The sequence below is a fragment of the Lichenostomus cassidix genome, chromosome 4 (genome assembly GCF_008360975.1).
Source record: "Lichenostomus cassidix isolate B80296 chromosome 4, HeHo_3.0, whole genome shotgun sequence".
Classification (NCBI taxonomy): domain Eukaryota; kingdom Metazoa; phylum Chordata; class Aves; order Passeriformes; family Meliphagidae; genus Lichenostomus; species Lichenostomus cassidix.
This window is the reverse complement of record NC_139484.1, coordinates 23329768-23344356: the sequence shown is the minus strand read 5'-3', so window position 1 is coordinate 23344356 and position 14589 is coordinate 23329768. Positions and strand designations below refer to the sequence as shown.

Below are 14589 nucleotides of genomic sequence, written 5' to 3'. Positions count from 1 at the left end.
ACTGCCATAGCTGTTCCTGACAGACACCAGGCTGCCTGCTCTGCAGAGCCCACATGCAGCCTGGCCAGAGCCCACATCTGCAGGGCCGGGGCTGCCTCAGGGCCATGGCCGTGCAGCCCAAAACGCAGGCCATTTCCTAAACCCTCTGTATTTTCACTGCTGCTGTGGTGCCATGTGAATGGGCTCAGGGTGAGCACAGGCAGCAATGCCTCTGCCTTCTGCCCACAGCAGTGGGCACAACCAGTGCCAGTGTTCTGCCTACAGGGCTGGGTTTTTTAAATCAGAGACAGTGAAGGCAAAGCAGGGGTGTAAATCAAAGTGTTTGATCTCTGTCTGCAGATTCCAGAAGTAATTTATGGTAACAAACATGGCCACAGAAGTTGCAATTTCTGAATATAATTTTTTAAAAATATTCACGGCTCTGTTCACAATGTATTCTTGCACCCACAGATCTTGAGCTGTACCAAAACGGGATTTTACTTTGCTTGTCATGTTGATGCAAGTGTGCAACCAGATAAAAAGCAAAAGGAGACTGAGATGTCAGTGAATGGCCAAATTTGTCCTTATTCAGAATTATAGGGGAGTATCTTGTGTTTAGAATGTTTTCATTACTTTTACTTGGCAGAAAACAAAAGTAGGAGACTTTAACTGCTTTGAAAGGCAAAAAGCAAGCCTTTAAGCACTGTGCTATATTTGCTAGGAAACTGTGTTGCTTGACATGAAATTATATACTCCTCCACTGTTTTCTTAGTTTTAGTCATAACATTAAGAAACATTTTTCCCAGACCTTATTAAATACATGTCAGTAGAGTAGGTCCCTGCACATGTTTGACAAGGATATAGGAATATTAAACTTACAGGACTTCTCTCTGGCTGTGCTTCCATCTCTCTTACTCCACTCATAACACTGGGTGCACTCAGTGTATTCCTCAGGCATTTCTTTCCTTAGGGCTCAGGCAGTACACAGCAGGACAATAATTCCTTCAGCAAGTGCTAGGATAGCTGTCATGTACAAATATGCATTTGCACTGGGCTGCAAAGTCCTTTTACTGGAGGAATTGCAGTCACTTAGTTTAGCATGAACCATTCAAGCAAGTGAATTCTGAATCGCTGGTGGCCCTTGCTCTGACCCAGTAGCTTTGTCTCTGCTGAGCTACAGATGCAGATCCCATTCCATAGAATCAGTGGTTAAAGTCACAGTAGAGGATTTTCAGTAAGAGCCATCCCTGCACCTGACCCCATCCCTGCTCCATGCCAACTCTGTTTATTTACTCCATAACTACTTCCACTGACTTCATTCCCTTGTAGCCAGGTGAGTGAGAACAGAACCAGACCCTGTAACAGCTTTTGTTACCATCAGCGAAGTAAATAAACAAGAAGTGTTTTGCCAAATCACTCTTTCTATCTTAATGTCACCTGAGATTCATTAAATTAGAACTACCCCTCTTCTACTGAAGCACCTAAGGACAAAAAATACTTAATTTGTTCCTGCCCTGTTGACTGTGAAAAGAGGAAAAACTTCAAGGGACTTAAATGGGAGGTATGGAGCAGTGACCTGTTGTTACGACAGATGAGATCTGTGATTTGTTTATAAACAGGCTAAAATATTATATGCATCATAGAAATGGAATGTATGAAATAAGCCGACTTGAAGGTTTGACTGTCTTTACTCTTTGAAAATAGTGCTAGTTTTTATTTTTGGAGCGGTTTTTTCCACCTTCCTTCTTTTGGTTCTGTTTTAAAAATTCAGTTCTTGAGAGTTTGAAAACCATGGGAAGCCTGTTAAAAGCCATACTGAACCACTCAGGAGGCTGGAGGACAAAAAAGAAAGGAAATGCTTCTAAAGTATGTAATCAAAATATATAGTTTTAAGCATTTAGTTAATTCCAACAAATAACAGACAATAGAAAGAGAATAAAACTTCAGTACATCAGTTAGGAGATCAATAATGCACATACTCAGAGGTATCCAAATGGTCTTCCAGAGAGAATCTGGAAATGACCAGCCAGCAATGATATTTTAATGTACAACAGGACAATGCAGGGACAAAAAAAAATTCCCTTTTTTTACATAAAGCAACTAATAAGTTGACAGGTTCAATTAATAAGGATTCTTTGCATATCAACTCACATTATACTTTTGCATCCATGGTCTTTGTTCAGCCACATCACCAAACAATTAGGACACGTAGAACAGAAGAGGTCCAGGCTTAGCCTCCTTTACTACATCTTACGCATTTTGAATTTTCCTTGGTAGGGAAAAAAGCAAATTGAATCGGTGGGCTTAAAAATACCAGAAAGAAGCATATGGATATAAAGTGACCAGAAATACATTTAAACTGGGAATTAGATAATTTCTAACTACAAGAACAGTGGAGTTATGGAACAATGTTTCAAGACAAGTAGAGAGGGTAAAGAGCCAAACTGTCTTACCGTGGCATTTAGCTGGTTTGTGAAAAGGATGATGTGTCAGGCTTGCCTGTTAGGACCAGGGACAGGACTTGATAATTAAGGAGATTCCTACAGTGAGTGATTATTGTCTTTGTGTCTCCCAGCCAGCTGTGTAGTCTGCTATCACCACCTGACAACTACTGCTAGAAACAGCCAGCTTCCTTTGGTGAGCAGAGGGGTGGGAAACATGGCAAGAGAGAGGACTTCAGGTGCTGGCCAGGTCCAGAAGAGCCCTGCTGAATTTTGCCATGAGAAATGATGTGAGGCTTGTCACAGACTGAAGTGCCCAAAACAAGGGAATAAATGGGAAAACACTAATTGCCTAATTTGGCCACACAACACTCTAAGATACCCAGAGAGGTTTGGAAAACACTCAGTGTCACAGCTCTTGTTCCAATAAACAGACTTTTCTTTCTGTAGGCCTGTTATTTTCAGCTTTCTTTGTGCTGAATAGCTCCTTAACTCCAACAGCTTGTGACCTTTTTACTGTATCTGAATATTACTTTTCTGCAGAAGCAGCTTTACCATGTCACTGAGCCTGCTTCTGCCCTGTGCAGACAGACCTAGGGAACACACACATTCTAATATCCAATTCAAAGACAAGTGTCAGAATGACCATCTAATATTTAATCTGCCAAAGATCAAAATCTGCCAAAATAAGTGCAGATGTACCAGTTTGCCTCAGAGGGAACAGAGCTGAGTGAGACTCTGAACCACAACAAAATTAATCTCAGAGTACTGTGCTAAGAGCAGCAGCAAGAGATAACACTGTCTGAAATATATCCCATATACTGTGAAATACTTCAGGATCAAATACTAAACAGTCTACTAAACTGGAATACACTATGATTTTGCCTGAGACAGATTATCTGCTAGTTGCATGCGATTGCAAAAGTCTGGTTTACCTCACAACCAGTCCTGGGGAGGTATTCAGCCATGAAAGCAGTGATTAAAAAATAGTTGGATAAAATGAACATGAATTTGTCAGGCCAGAAGCAATAATATATGCAACTTCCTTCATATCACTTAGTTAGGGCCTTAGTTTCCCTAATTCCCAAAGAAGTTGATGTAATTACTTCAGTCCAAGATTATGTCACGGGATCCTTGGTGTACCAAAGATGATGCAAAGGGACCATGAATCCTGATGGTTTGGGCTTGGCTAATTTACAAGCTTGGTTTCTGTTCATGAGGCTCTGTTTATAAGATCTGGATGCTAAAATGTCATTTTTCCTCTCCTGCCTCCTTAATTCATTGTCAAATTTGAGCACTTGAGGACTCAGGTCAGGAAAAGCTAATGACAAAGCTGAGCACACAACCTTATTTAGAGTTTGGTGTGGATCATAGTTCACACATACACTTCTCCAAAGGCACATTTTATATTCTAGTTCTGTAGCCCATAGTGTTTAGAGCTAGAAAGTTTCTTTAGTGTTACCCTGTTAGGCTTTAAGTCTAATGATGCCTCAGCTATGGATATTTGCCATAACATCCCACACTTCTATTCCAGCTCTTTTTAATTAGAAATGGATTATTTCTTCCAATGGAGCTACTGAGAGAAATATGTTTTCACTTAGCACTTGGGCCAGAAATGCTATTGTCAGTCCTGCTGTAATTGTCTGCTAGCCTCTATTAGTCTGTATCGATCTGATGATCCACATTTTTGGATGCTTTCTAAATCTTTCTGTTTGAATTCAGCCTAAAGTGAAGTAAATGAAGTAGATTTTATCCCATCTATTTTTTCTCCAATGCAGTCCTGAACCATATAAAAATAGCTTCAGCTCTTTTACAGTTCAGATTTCTCACTTTGACAGACTTAATATTAGTTCACTGCCACACACCTCCAGAACCAAGCCCCTGCAGCACAGCTCAACAGAATAATAAATACCAGGAGAGCAAAAAATAATCATAGTACAGCTACAACTGCTCATTACAAGTTTATCTCTGGTGCTGTTTATCTGCTGGTTCCAGCCTTCTGCCCCATCCCAGCCAAACCTTCTGCATGCATAGCAACAGAAATCACCCCAAACCCTTGTCTGCTGGGACTGCTGTGATGAGCTCTGAACCACACACCCCTATATCACGCCTCAGAAGGCAGTGGCTGCCTTGCTTTATAGACTGCTTGCTTTCCTCCCCATTAGTATTCAAGGGGATAAACGTGCAACTGGCTAACTGCAGGGCAGGTGGAGGCTGCGCTTGGTTATCAAATTCCTTTAGGCTTTTGACTACTGCTGCTTTGCCATCCTTTTCAGAGGTGTCAGTGGCATACCTCTGCAGGCACAGCTCAAGGCTGGAAACCAGGAAACATCAGCTTTGCCAGCAGTCTGCGGCATGACATTGGGGAGCCACTTCAGTTTATTCGACTTTCATTTCTACTCCTGCCCTTCGTTGATTCTGTTTTTGATGAAAATATAAATCTGGCACAGAGATAGCCTCTTACTATACTTACAAGTGGCATCAAGTACAACATGGCCAGCTCTTTTTTGTGTTTCTAGATGTTTAATGTAATATAAAAAAGGAGCAACTTAATTAATCTTCGGTCCTATCAATACCATTAGCTCCCTTAAATCAAGAAATAGTTGGTAGCCCAATGATGTTAAGGTGTGTGATATTCAGCCTAAGGTCATTACCCTCAGAATAGCCTAAACTGCACAGAATCATCTGAACTCAGAAGTACTTTTAACTTCTGGGGGCTTGAGGCAACAGAAGTCTCTTGGTGCATCTCAAAAGACCTTAGATGCTATGCAATGCCTGGCTCTCTCAAGAAGCATTACTGGACAAGAAGAAAATGACTTATGGCCTACCAGGAGAGAGGTATGGTTGAGCTTTCTGGAGCTATTTCATAGCACAGGATCTCACAGCCATCTGGGCTTTGACAGTGACAGATCAAACTTGACGATGCTGCCTTGCATAGCATTTCCCTTCTCACTTCCTTGCAGGGATGACTGATTGCCAAACCCATCTCTGAGGCATGATGGCTTCTTTGGCTCACCCAGAAAACAAGGGCATTGCATGAATTCTTGGCTACATTGGTTTTTATGGGAAGCATCTCATAATTTTGTCTCTTAACCCTCGAAGTGCCAAATGCTGAGGCCATCCACTCTGTAGGACTCAGTGGGTAACCCTAGGCAAACTGAGGGCTGTTAAATCATTTCCAGCTGAAAGACTTTTTCCAGCCAGTCAGGAAAGAAGCAGTACATGCTAATTTCTATCAGCAGGCTCCTGATATAGTTATCAGACCACCTGTGCATTTGCCCAGGGCTCACACATGCTGTGCTGTCTGTAGATTTCACATGGGCTTAGTTTTGTGCACATATAAGGTTGAAAATTATGTTATGGCTTGGTTTTTGTTCGTTTTTTTTCCTGAAAACTGGCTTTTTTTCTTTCATACTTGTTTCCGTTCAATCTAAACTGCCTTTGCTAATTGCAAGTGCACAATATGCATTATATCTGGGCTCATTTAGTTATAGGTTGAACTTTGATTCTTCTGTTCAGCAGCTTGTCACAGATTCTATGTATTTATGAAGGAGGCCAAAGACCACTGGCACACCACTGTCGATGCCTGAATCGCCTAAAATATATATTTTTCTTTTTAGAAAGAAACATCTTTCTAAGTGCCAGCATTTAAGGATATGTATTATCAAGTGTAACAGCTCATTCCTTCTGCAGAAAGGCTACTTGGTCCACAAGCACATCAATGACAAAAATGCTTTATGAAGCAGCTCCCCAGTAAAACTGGCTCATAAAGCCTCTCTGCCAGTCTCTTGCCATCAGCAGGTCCCCCAGCCTGTGCAGGGCTGATTTGCTCATTTGATGTGAGTTCTCTCCCCAGCCTCACACATTGTGTTTCAATGCTGGTGCATGAAGGCAAAGCAGAAGGCAGTGCTCCCTGGTTGTTTCTCCCAGCCTAATAGTAATGAGCTGCTGGATGCAGCTGTGAGAGTGGACCTGGGAGTTCACTCTGGACCTGGGAGCTGGCAGATGCTCCAGCCAAGCTGTAATCCAAAAGCAGCTGGGTACATATTTCACTGAAAGGAAGTTATTGTAAGAAAAAGCATCACAGATAATACTGAAGTGAGGTTTCTTACTTTTAAATTCTGCATTTGCCTGGGGGCCTTTTGTGTCAGAGAAGCACAATTCTTCATAAAAGCAACAACATATATAGAAGGTATTTTCAACTATTATGGCTTTACCACTGCAGAGGTGTCTTAGCAACATGCAAAAAGTTCTGAGCAAAATGTGCTGATGTCTCTCTGCCTTCTTTTGCTGCTGTATTTGCAGCTTAGTGGCTGAACTGCAATGTCCAGGCTCAGAAACCAGGGTGCTTTAGTTTTTCTGCCTGTTGAATGAGGATAAAGACTCGAGCTTTTTCTGTACATGTTTTCTCCACGTGGTGTTATTTAAAAATACTGGCATAATTTGTGTCATGTATGTAATAAACTAGAAAGGTTGACAGGACACAATGCAAGAGCACATATTTGCTTGGCTTATTTTAACTTGACAGTATCGGGGACTGACTCCAGGGGCCATTAGCCCTCATTGACCTAACACAAAAAATGTTGTTAATACACACTTCCACCCCTGAACTATGCTGAGCTCAATAGCAAAAACATGACCACTTCATGTTCAAGTCAACCAAAGCTGAGACAGAGGTTTTGCCAAATGAACTTACAGGGCACAGCAGAAAATGGAAACTGGCTGTGAGCTAGGAGCAGAGACAGAAACAAAAAATGAGGGGAGGAAATTAAGAGTGGATTCCTGACAACAGAGATCGATTTAGTGCTCTGCGAGCTCTGCAAGTGTAATTGCTTGTGTGCCATTTGGAACACCCCACCTCTGTTTAAAGAGGTCTTGTGTACACTGTAAACACATTATCCTAGAGTATGTGCTGGGTCATCTCTTAGGCCAAAGGTGAAAAGAACCATATGCCAAATGTCTTTTGCTTTGACAAAGGAGAGGTTTGTTTCTGCTACAGGTGGCAGTACATTATCCACAGTATTATTCCACAGTAATTAGGAATCCAGAAACAGCAGCTGAGGTGGAGCCCTATTGTGCTAGCTGTTTTCCAAAGCACAAACCAAGAGAAAGTGACCCTTTTGATGACTTTACATTAGTAAGTGCATCCTTGTGTTTGCAAAAAACCCCAAACAGTTAAAAGTCCCAGAAGTTCAGGCTGGATTTAAAAACAAACACCTCAGATAGAAAACCATCTAATCATCTTTCTCAGAGACACCCAGGCAAAGCAGTTAGAAACTGAAGACAGTCCCAGTGCAGTTCTTAACCCAAGGTCTTATTTCCTCACTTGTTTTGATAAACTTTTGGCTTAATTTGTACAAAGGAAATCTTTTACTGCCTCACCTCTATGGACAAGGCTGTAGACAATCACATGCCCTTTGCTGCGCCTTCTGCTTGCTGTCAGGAGCAGAGCTGGGACCTTGCTCTGGATTTTTATCCTCTGTGGGTATCATAGCAATTGAAGTGCTGCCTGCAAAACAAGCACACAAAATGCAAACTCCATTTCAGGCTACTGTCCTTTAACTTAACTTCAATCATGTATCTGGAACTTCAGAAACAGTTTCCAATTTCATCTGAGAAAACAAGGCAGCCAGAAAAATCCACTTTACAAAGTTGTAAGTGCACTGTGGTGGCACTTGCATTATTTTGCCTTTGGCTTCTTGTTTGCCTCTGCACTGTTGTTGTTAATTTTCTGTACTCACTATCTGAATTATACTTCCAAATCACTCCTTACTCCAGCTCACCCACAATTATAAGAATTATATATCACAACAAACCAAAGGTACGTGTAGTCTGGTGTTCAGTCTTCAGTGATGATCCACATCAGAAACCTGTGGCTGCATGCCAGAGGATGGACAACAGAGAGTGATATTTATATATTCTCCCAAATTTCTCTGCCAGATATAATGTCTTTATACATTTATAGCCCACACTAATATCTGGTGCTAGGAACTGCAAATAGAGGCAGAGCTTAATTTCACAGCTTCTGCGTGTGGGAAGGAGGTATTGACTTTTTTGTGACAAACCTTATCAGAAATAATATCGTCCTAAGTTTTTCAGTGGGCTGATTTTAAACATTATTTACTGACTTGCCCATCACCATTGGTTGCAGGTGGTAGGATTTTGATCCATAATTTATGGTGACTCTAACAAATACCTACCACTCTCCAGGAATCAGCTATTTCTTCTGTATTTTTTAGCTTACACAAATGCTGAACTCTGTACAGTTTACTTCTAAACCCATGTTTTCATTAGTCATCTGTTAGGAATAACAGTCCCACATAACCATTTCTACTCATATTCTCAATGTAGATGTCAAAATTATTGATGTTTTTATTATTATTTGATTAAAAGTATTTGCTTTACAAAACTTCTGAATTTTTATATGGTAAGGGTGATCTATATTCAAAAACTGAAATAGAATAACATAGGCTGCAAGTGTAAAATACAACAGCTATTGCTAAAGTAATCCATGTTGGGAAATTTTACTGCAGAATATCTTATCTGGTATAATTAGGAAGCAGATTGAACTAATTCAAACTGGGATGAAGAGCAAGAATTATGAAATAGAAGTGTGCATGCATGATGTGAGTTATTCAGGAATTTCTGCACAGCAGTTCCAAACTACTTCCAGTGCCCCTAGCCTGTGTCTAAACGAGCTCACTCACCAGGGCCCAAATAACACAGCTCATTAACCCATCTCAGCAGCAGAGCACTGTACTAGCATAGCAGTGCTGCTTTTAGCACCAAAGCAAGCTCGGGTATTTCTGTTTCTAGACATGAAAGGGATGTATCACTACATGAAGGGAAACGTTTCATAGAGTAGGAACCAAGATAAACTCAAGCATCAAAGCAGTAAAAAGCCTTAGGGGCGCCTCAGCTGGGAGGTTACTGTATCCATGGCTGAGGCATGGGAATTGGCTTTACTTGCATCTCTAGTCTGTTACAGGGCTGTTAGACAGGTGAGTATAAACACCATCACTCCAAAGAAAAGTTGTTTTGCTGCTGTTTGCGTGGCCCACCCTACATAAAGTTCCAGATGTCAAGCACTCTGCAACCTAACACCAGATTTTCTTCACGTGGCTCTTGCAAATCATCTATCACAGCCAGCTGTCAATTGTGTGAATCCATTCTGTTTTGCACTGCAACGGATTAAGGCTGAACACACACACAGTGAACTAACTTCCTGAGAGGAATATACAGCAGGATAATGAATTACTAATTTACCACAAAGAACTCCCTAGTGCTTAATAATCCTGGCATGTCTCTGCTGTGGATCCAAATACTTGGCAGAGGTTTTATATCAGAAATTAGCAACTTAAATGGCTTTTCTAGGTGATTTTTCAAGGGAAATTTTAAACACCTGCCAGTTTCTGGTGCTAAATGTCCTGCTCATATCTTCCTAATTAGCCATTAGTTGCAAAATATCACATTGGGTGATAAAATTATTTAGTGCTTAGATTCTGAACACTGACTAAGCAGTACTAGAATAAAATCTACTGTTTTCTTTTGAATTATAAACCCATAAACCTTTCATGTATCTATAACTTTCTGTTTAATATTTATTGTCCTGTTGTTCCATCAGCACAAATACTCTACCGCTTTTTTTATTTTTAGAAATAAGGAACTGATAATTGCCACTTTGGGTTCCTTTCACCACTAAAAAGACTCGCTTGTGATACAAAGGAACAAGAGGATGAGTATGGGGTGGGCAGGGTGTGTGGTGTATTAACCAGAACCCAGAAGAACCAAACATTTAGTGACCAGTTCTCAATGGTTACTGAATACCCATCTCAGATTTGATTCTATGAACTTTGCTCCATGAAGCCCAGAAGCTGTAACCCACAAACAACAGTGGAAGAAAAAGAGGAAACAAAATATATCCCATTTAAATTTTAATACCAGTAACAGCCCTTTAGATAAACAGGATGAGCTGTGAGAGTCAAAACACATAATATCCCATGGTTTCTGCAACATCACCTGTTGACAGACCAACCTAATTTTGCCGCTGAGCTGACCAAAGTTTGGAACATCAACTAGTGTTTTGAAGTATGAAAAATGCTTTAATACTCAATAGTTAGTGCTAGCAGTAATTTGTTCCAGTACAAAAGCTTAAAATTATTTGAGCCCAGCTTCTCTCCAGTTACTGAAAGCTTCAAGCATAGCTTAAATTCCTGCTAAAAAAAGTTTATTAACAGCTGCTCTCTAATTATATTTATTTCCTTTTGGAACTAATAGACTGTGGGTTTTGATGAACTGGTATTAATTAATCACACCTCATGAAAATCCCATGCAACATAGAATTTCCTCCTGATGTTTGGTTGGTAATAAATTAGACCAAGGCTGCCATCAATAAATTAATTAAATTAATTAGTCATCATCTAAAGTTCACAACAACAAATAAGTACTGTATGAGTTACAATTCAGTAACTTTGGGAAAAAACTCATAAATAGAAGTGCTAATTTAGAAATTAGCCTTTTATAAATGAACCCTCTTTATTAGCACAGTAAAAGGATTTCTGGTGGAAAAAGTGCCTAGGCTATAACACTATATGAAAAGTAAAGTACCTTACAGACACAACTAATTTTTTCTCAGATTCACAATTAATTCAACAGATTCTTGATAAACAGACTGCTGGCTACTCATACATTCAAAAGGCTTTAACGGGACCCAGTAATAAAGGTTAAGTTTATTAAACAAAGCCAACCAAAATTTTTGGCTAAGCAGCTTGCCTTTCTTGTAGTATAAACACTTCTGAAATGCGGTAGCTAATACAACTTTGAAAATTCTTTTCCTCAAATCATAACAGAAAAATAAAAAGTAAATTTCCAATGGTGTTAGACAGATAAACTAGCAATTTAGCATCCCAAAACACACAAACATTGGGTTGAGCTAACACTGCCTCCTCTGCTGTCACAGCACTTTGCAAAGCCTCAGGGAAAACAGCCCAGGCCAGGTAGAAAAACACTCCTCACATGGTAGTTACAGACAATCCACTTGTACAAAGGATGTACAACAGGTAGATATACTTTCAAACTTCCATATGCTGGCTAAAGAAGTAAAGGTTTGCATTCTCACAAAACAAAGCTGTTCAGCTGATTAGAAAGTAATGTTACAATTGGAGCTTTTAGTGGAGGCATATATTTCTGTATTTCCTCACTGACATTACTAGGCCCTCACAATGGGGTGTTTTCCTCTTCAAGTCCAATTTTCTCTCACAGAAGGAGAGGCCATTTCTATAAACCTTGTAATTGAGATGACAAAAAAAGGCAGCAGGATATTTTCTCCCTGATTGTAGATGACTGATGTACACTACCAAGAGCTGCTTGTCCTCTATCTTCTGAAGCTATAAATCAGCTGCAGAGATAACCCAGAAAACCTACATGAAAGGTTTAAGTAGGACAATAAATTTGCTCAGTTGCATTATTATGGAACATTCACCAGACCAAAGTGTCTGATTTAGGGCAGTGCTCTGCCTTTAAGAGCAGAATTACACTAGACACATACATAATTGCATTGACAATTGATAATTACAGTATAATTACTCTTTTGGCTTTTCAAATTACATTAAATTCTCATCAAGTGAGAAAATATTAGCAACCTAGTCCAATCTGGTCTGGTTTCTACTGACACAAAATTCACCTCAGCATTGTGTTTGTTCTGGTTTAACCCCATCCCTCAACTAAGCACCACACAGCCACTCCCTCACACCTCATTGCCAGTGGCTGGGGAGAAGAAGTAGATAAAAGGTGAAACCTGTGGGTTGAGATAAGAACAATTAAATAACTGAAATAAAGTAATAAATAAATAATATGACCAATAATGGGGGGAGATTGAATGAATAAAGGGGGGGGGGGAAAGAGGATCAAAGCCCAAGAAAGACTATTGATGCCCAATACAATTGCTCACCACCCACTCAGGTCAGCTGTCCTGATCATGCTCCCTCCCTGTTTCTTGGGCAGCTGCTCACTGCCAGAGCATCAGGAACTGAAAAGTCCTTGACTTAGGTTAAGCACTACTGAGCAACAGCCAAAACATCAGTGTGGTATCTACATTATTCTCGTACTAAACTCAATACACAGCACCATGCCAGCTATTAGGAAGAAAATTAATGCTATCCCAGGTGAAACCAGGATAATGACTGACCAAAAGAAAGGCCCATCTCATCACAAAATACACAGCACCATTCAGACCTAATTTTCCCACTTAGTAAAATGTCTTTCACCGATTGAAGTAGAATATATATCAAACAAACAAACAAACAAACAAACAAAGTGACATATTCAAAAGCGCTGGGTACATAAAATAATACTAAAAAATAAAAACCCCATATCTCGTTTTGCACAGCATTTCTTCAGTAGAGTTTATACTGTAACTTCCTAGGCATTTCTACCGCCATGATTGTATGTGCTTCAGGATTTGGCAAGCTCCAGGACTGGTAGCCCTTATAAGCTCTCAGCCTTGTCAGCAAGGAAAACAGTTTTCCACATGATGAGTTTAGGACTTAATGCAATTTCATTCATGCCTGAAGATGCCCCCACTATTGCCTCTCCCGCTCTTCTGTCTCACCCAACTCATGCCTCTTTCCAACTTTCTCCTGTTAAAACTTTACCTTGTGTATTTGAAATTGGTTTTTTTGGGTCTCTGATATGTTTGTCGATCTTTAAGGCAGATAAGCCCATTCTTCAATGCTCCTTGAGCTCCTAGTTTCAGATGGACAATCAGCTATTTGCTGCTACAGGGGTTGCATGAACTGTCAGCCAGGCAGGCACTGGCAGCAAGCAGGAGAGTTTTGGATGCTGTGGCCTATGACAGCATAGAGAAAATCAAGAGGCAAGGCCAAGCAAAAATACCTTTGAAGATATCATGCATGTAAATAGTCAAAGGGAAGCTGGCAGAGGGTGGCCAACCCTTTGGTGTTGCAGTCAATCACACCAGGAAATCCAGTTCTGTTCTAAACCTACTGCAAATTGTTGCTGGATTCACCCTGGGCATCAAATTTAGCTGCTTTAATGTTGGAAGACAGCTTCTGACTAAGTATAGTGAATTTATGCACATTTGCTGTTGTGATAGCATTATCTTTAATATACAGTGTTGTTCTTGCACTCCAGCAGTCATACAGGTCTCTTCTCAGCCACAGAAACAGATCTGCCCATCATTTCCAACAGATGGCACTTTTTAGCCTCTTCATGTGTGCAGGTGAGTGTGTGTGTGTGTACAAACATGTTTCCATAGCAACTGGAAACTGCTTTTTCAGAGCACTGAATACCATAAAGCAGAGAAATTGTAGCTGGGTTGAAATTACATCATCTTATATTTTATAGACACTTTTTTTTTTAAAGCCATAGTGAAAATAACATGATCATTTCACTTTCTTTATTACCTTGTAGTTAGAAAGGCATCCTCATGCAGAAAGAAAAACATTTAAGGGTAAATATAAAATCCATCAAGTATAGGGGGTTTGGTGGAGAAAAAAAATCAATACTACCTTTTTGATAGAATTCTATAGAAAGTCTTTATCATAGATGAATATAGCCTTCATACAAGTACAAATTGAAGTTATCAAAGGTCAATTCCTGGCTTCTTGGAAGGTACTATAAAGGGCTTATAGCCACAGTTCCCAGGTGACAGGCAGGGGAGTGCAGCAATGCTATGCAGTCCTTCCTCACAGCCTCCAAGACGGAAAGACCAAGACCTTTGCTTCTCTAATAAAGCTTCTGGAATGGAAAGGCTCTAAATTCAAGCCACTGGCTAATCAAGGTCTAAAATACATCTGGGTTCCAGAACATTTACTTCAGTTTCTTTTTCTGTTATGGAATTGCTGTCTCATCTTTGTGGATAATTTTGGGGGGTTTGTTTCCAGTGTTTTTATAGTTATATTAAGCTTGTTTTTCTTCTAAGGAAATGATCTTCTCTCTAATTAGAGGGTTTTGGTTGCTGTTTGTTATTCATTACCCATTGGTTCATTGGGCCACTATAGATTTCTCCAAGTTTTCTCCATGCACTGGGCATCAATTTTGTGGTAGTTCCAATTAGGTAGGCATAAAAAGGGACAGAATACAAGTTCTCTAGGGTTTTTTTTCACATTTTCTGCTGATGATATTCCCCAGCTACCCGTACCCCGACTTT

General features: G+C 40.1%; 1 long non-coding RNA gene across 1 annotated transcript in view; it reads right to left on the bottom strand.

The window, feature by feature from the left end:
* Positions 1 to 7806: 7806 nt before the first annotated feature.
* The window catches only part of LOC146438053 (uncharacterized), a 119619-nt gene continuing 112836 nt past the window's right edge, over positions 7807 to 14589 (bottom strand). Inside the window, exon 6 of the long non-coding RNA XR_014851647.1 lies at positions 7807 to 7929. This is a non-coding gene — a long non-coding RNA (uncharacterized LOC146438053). The remainder of the gene's footprint in view (positions 7930 to 14589) is intronic.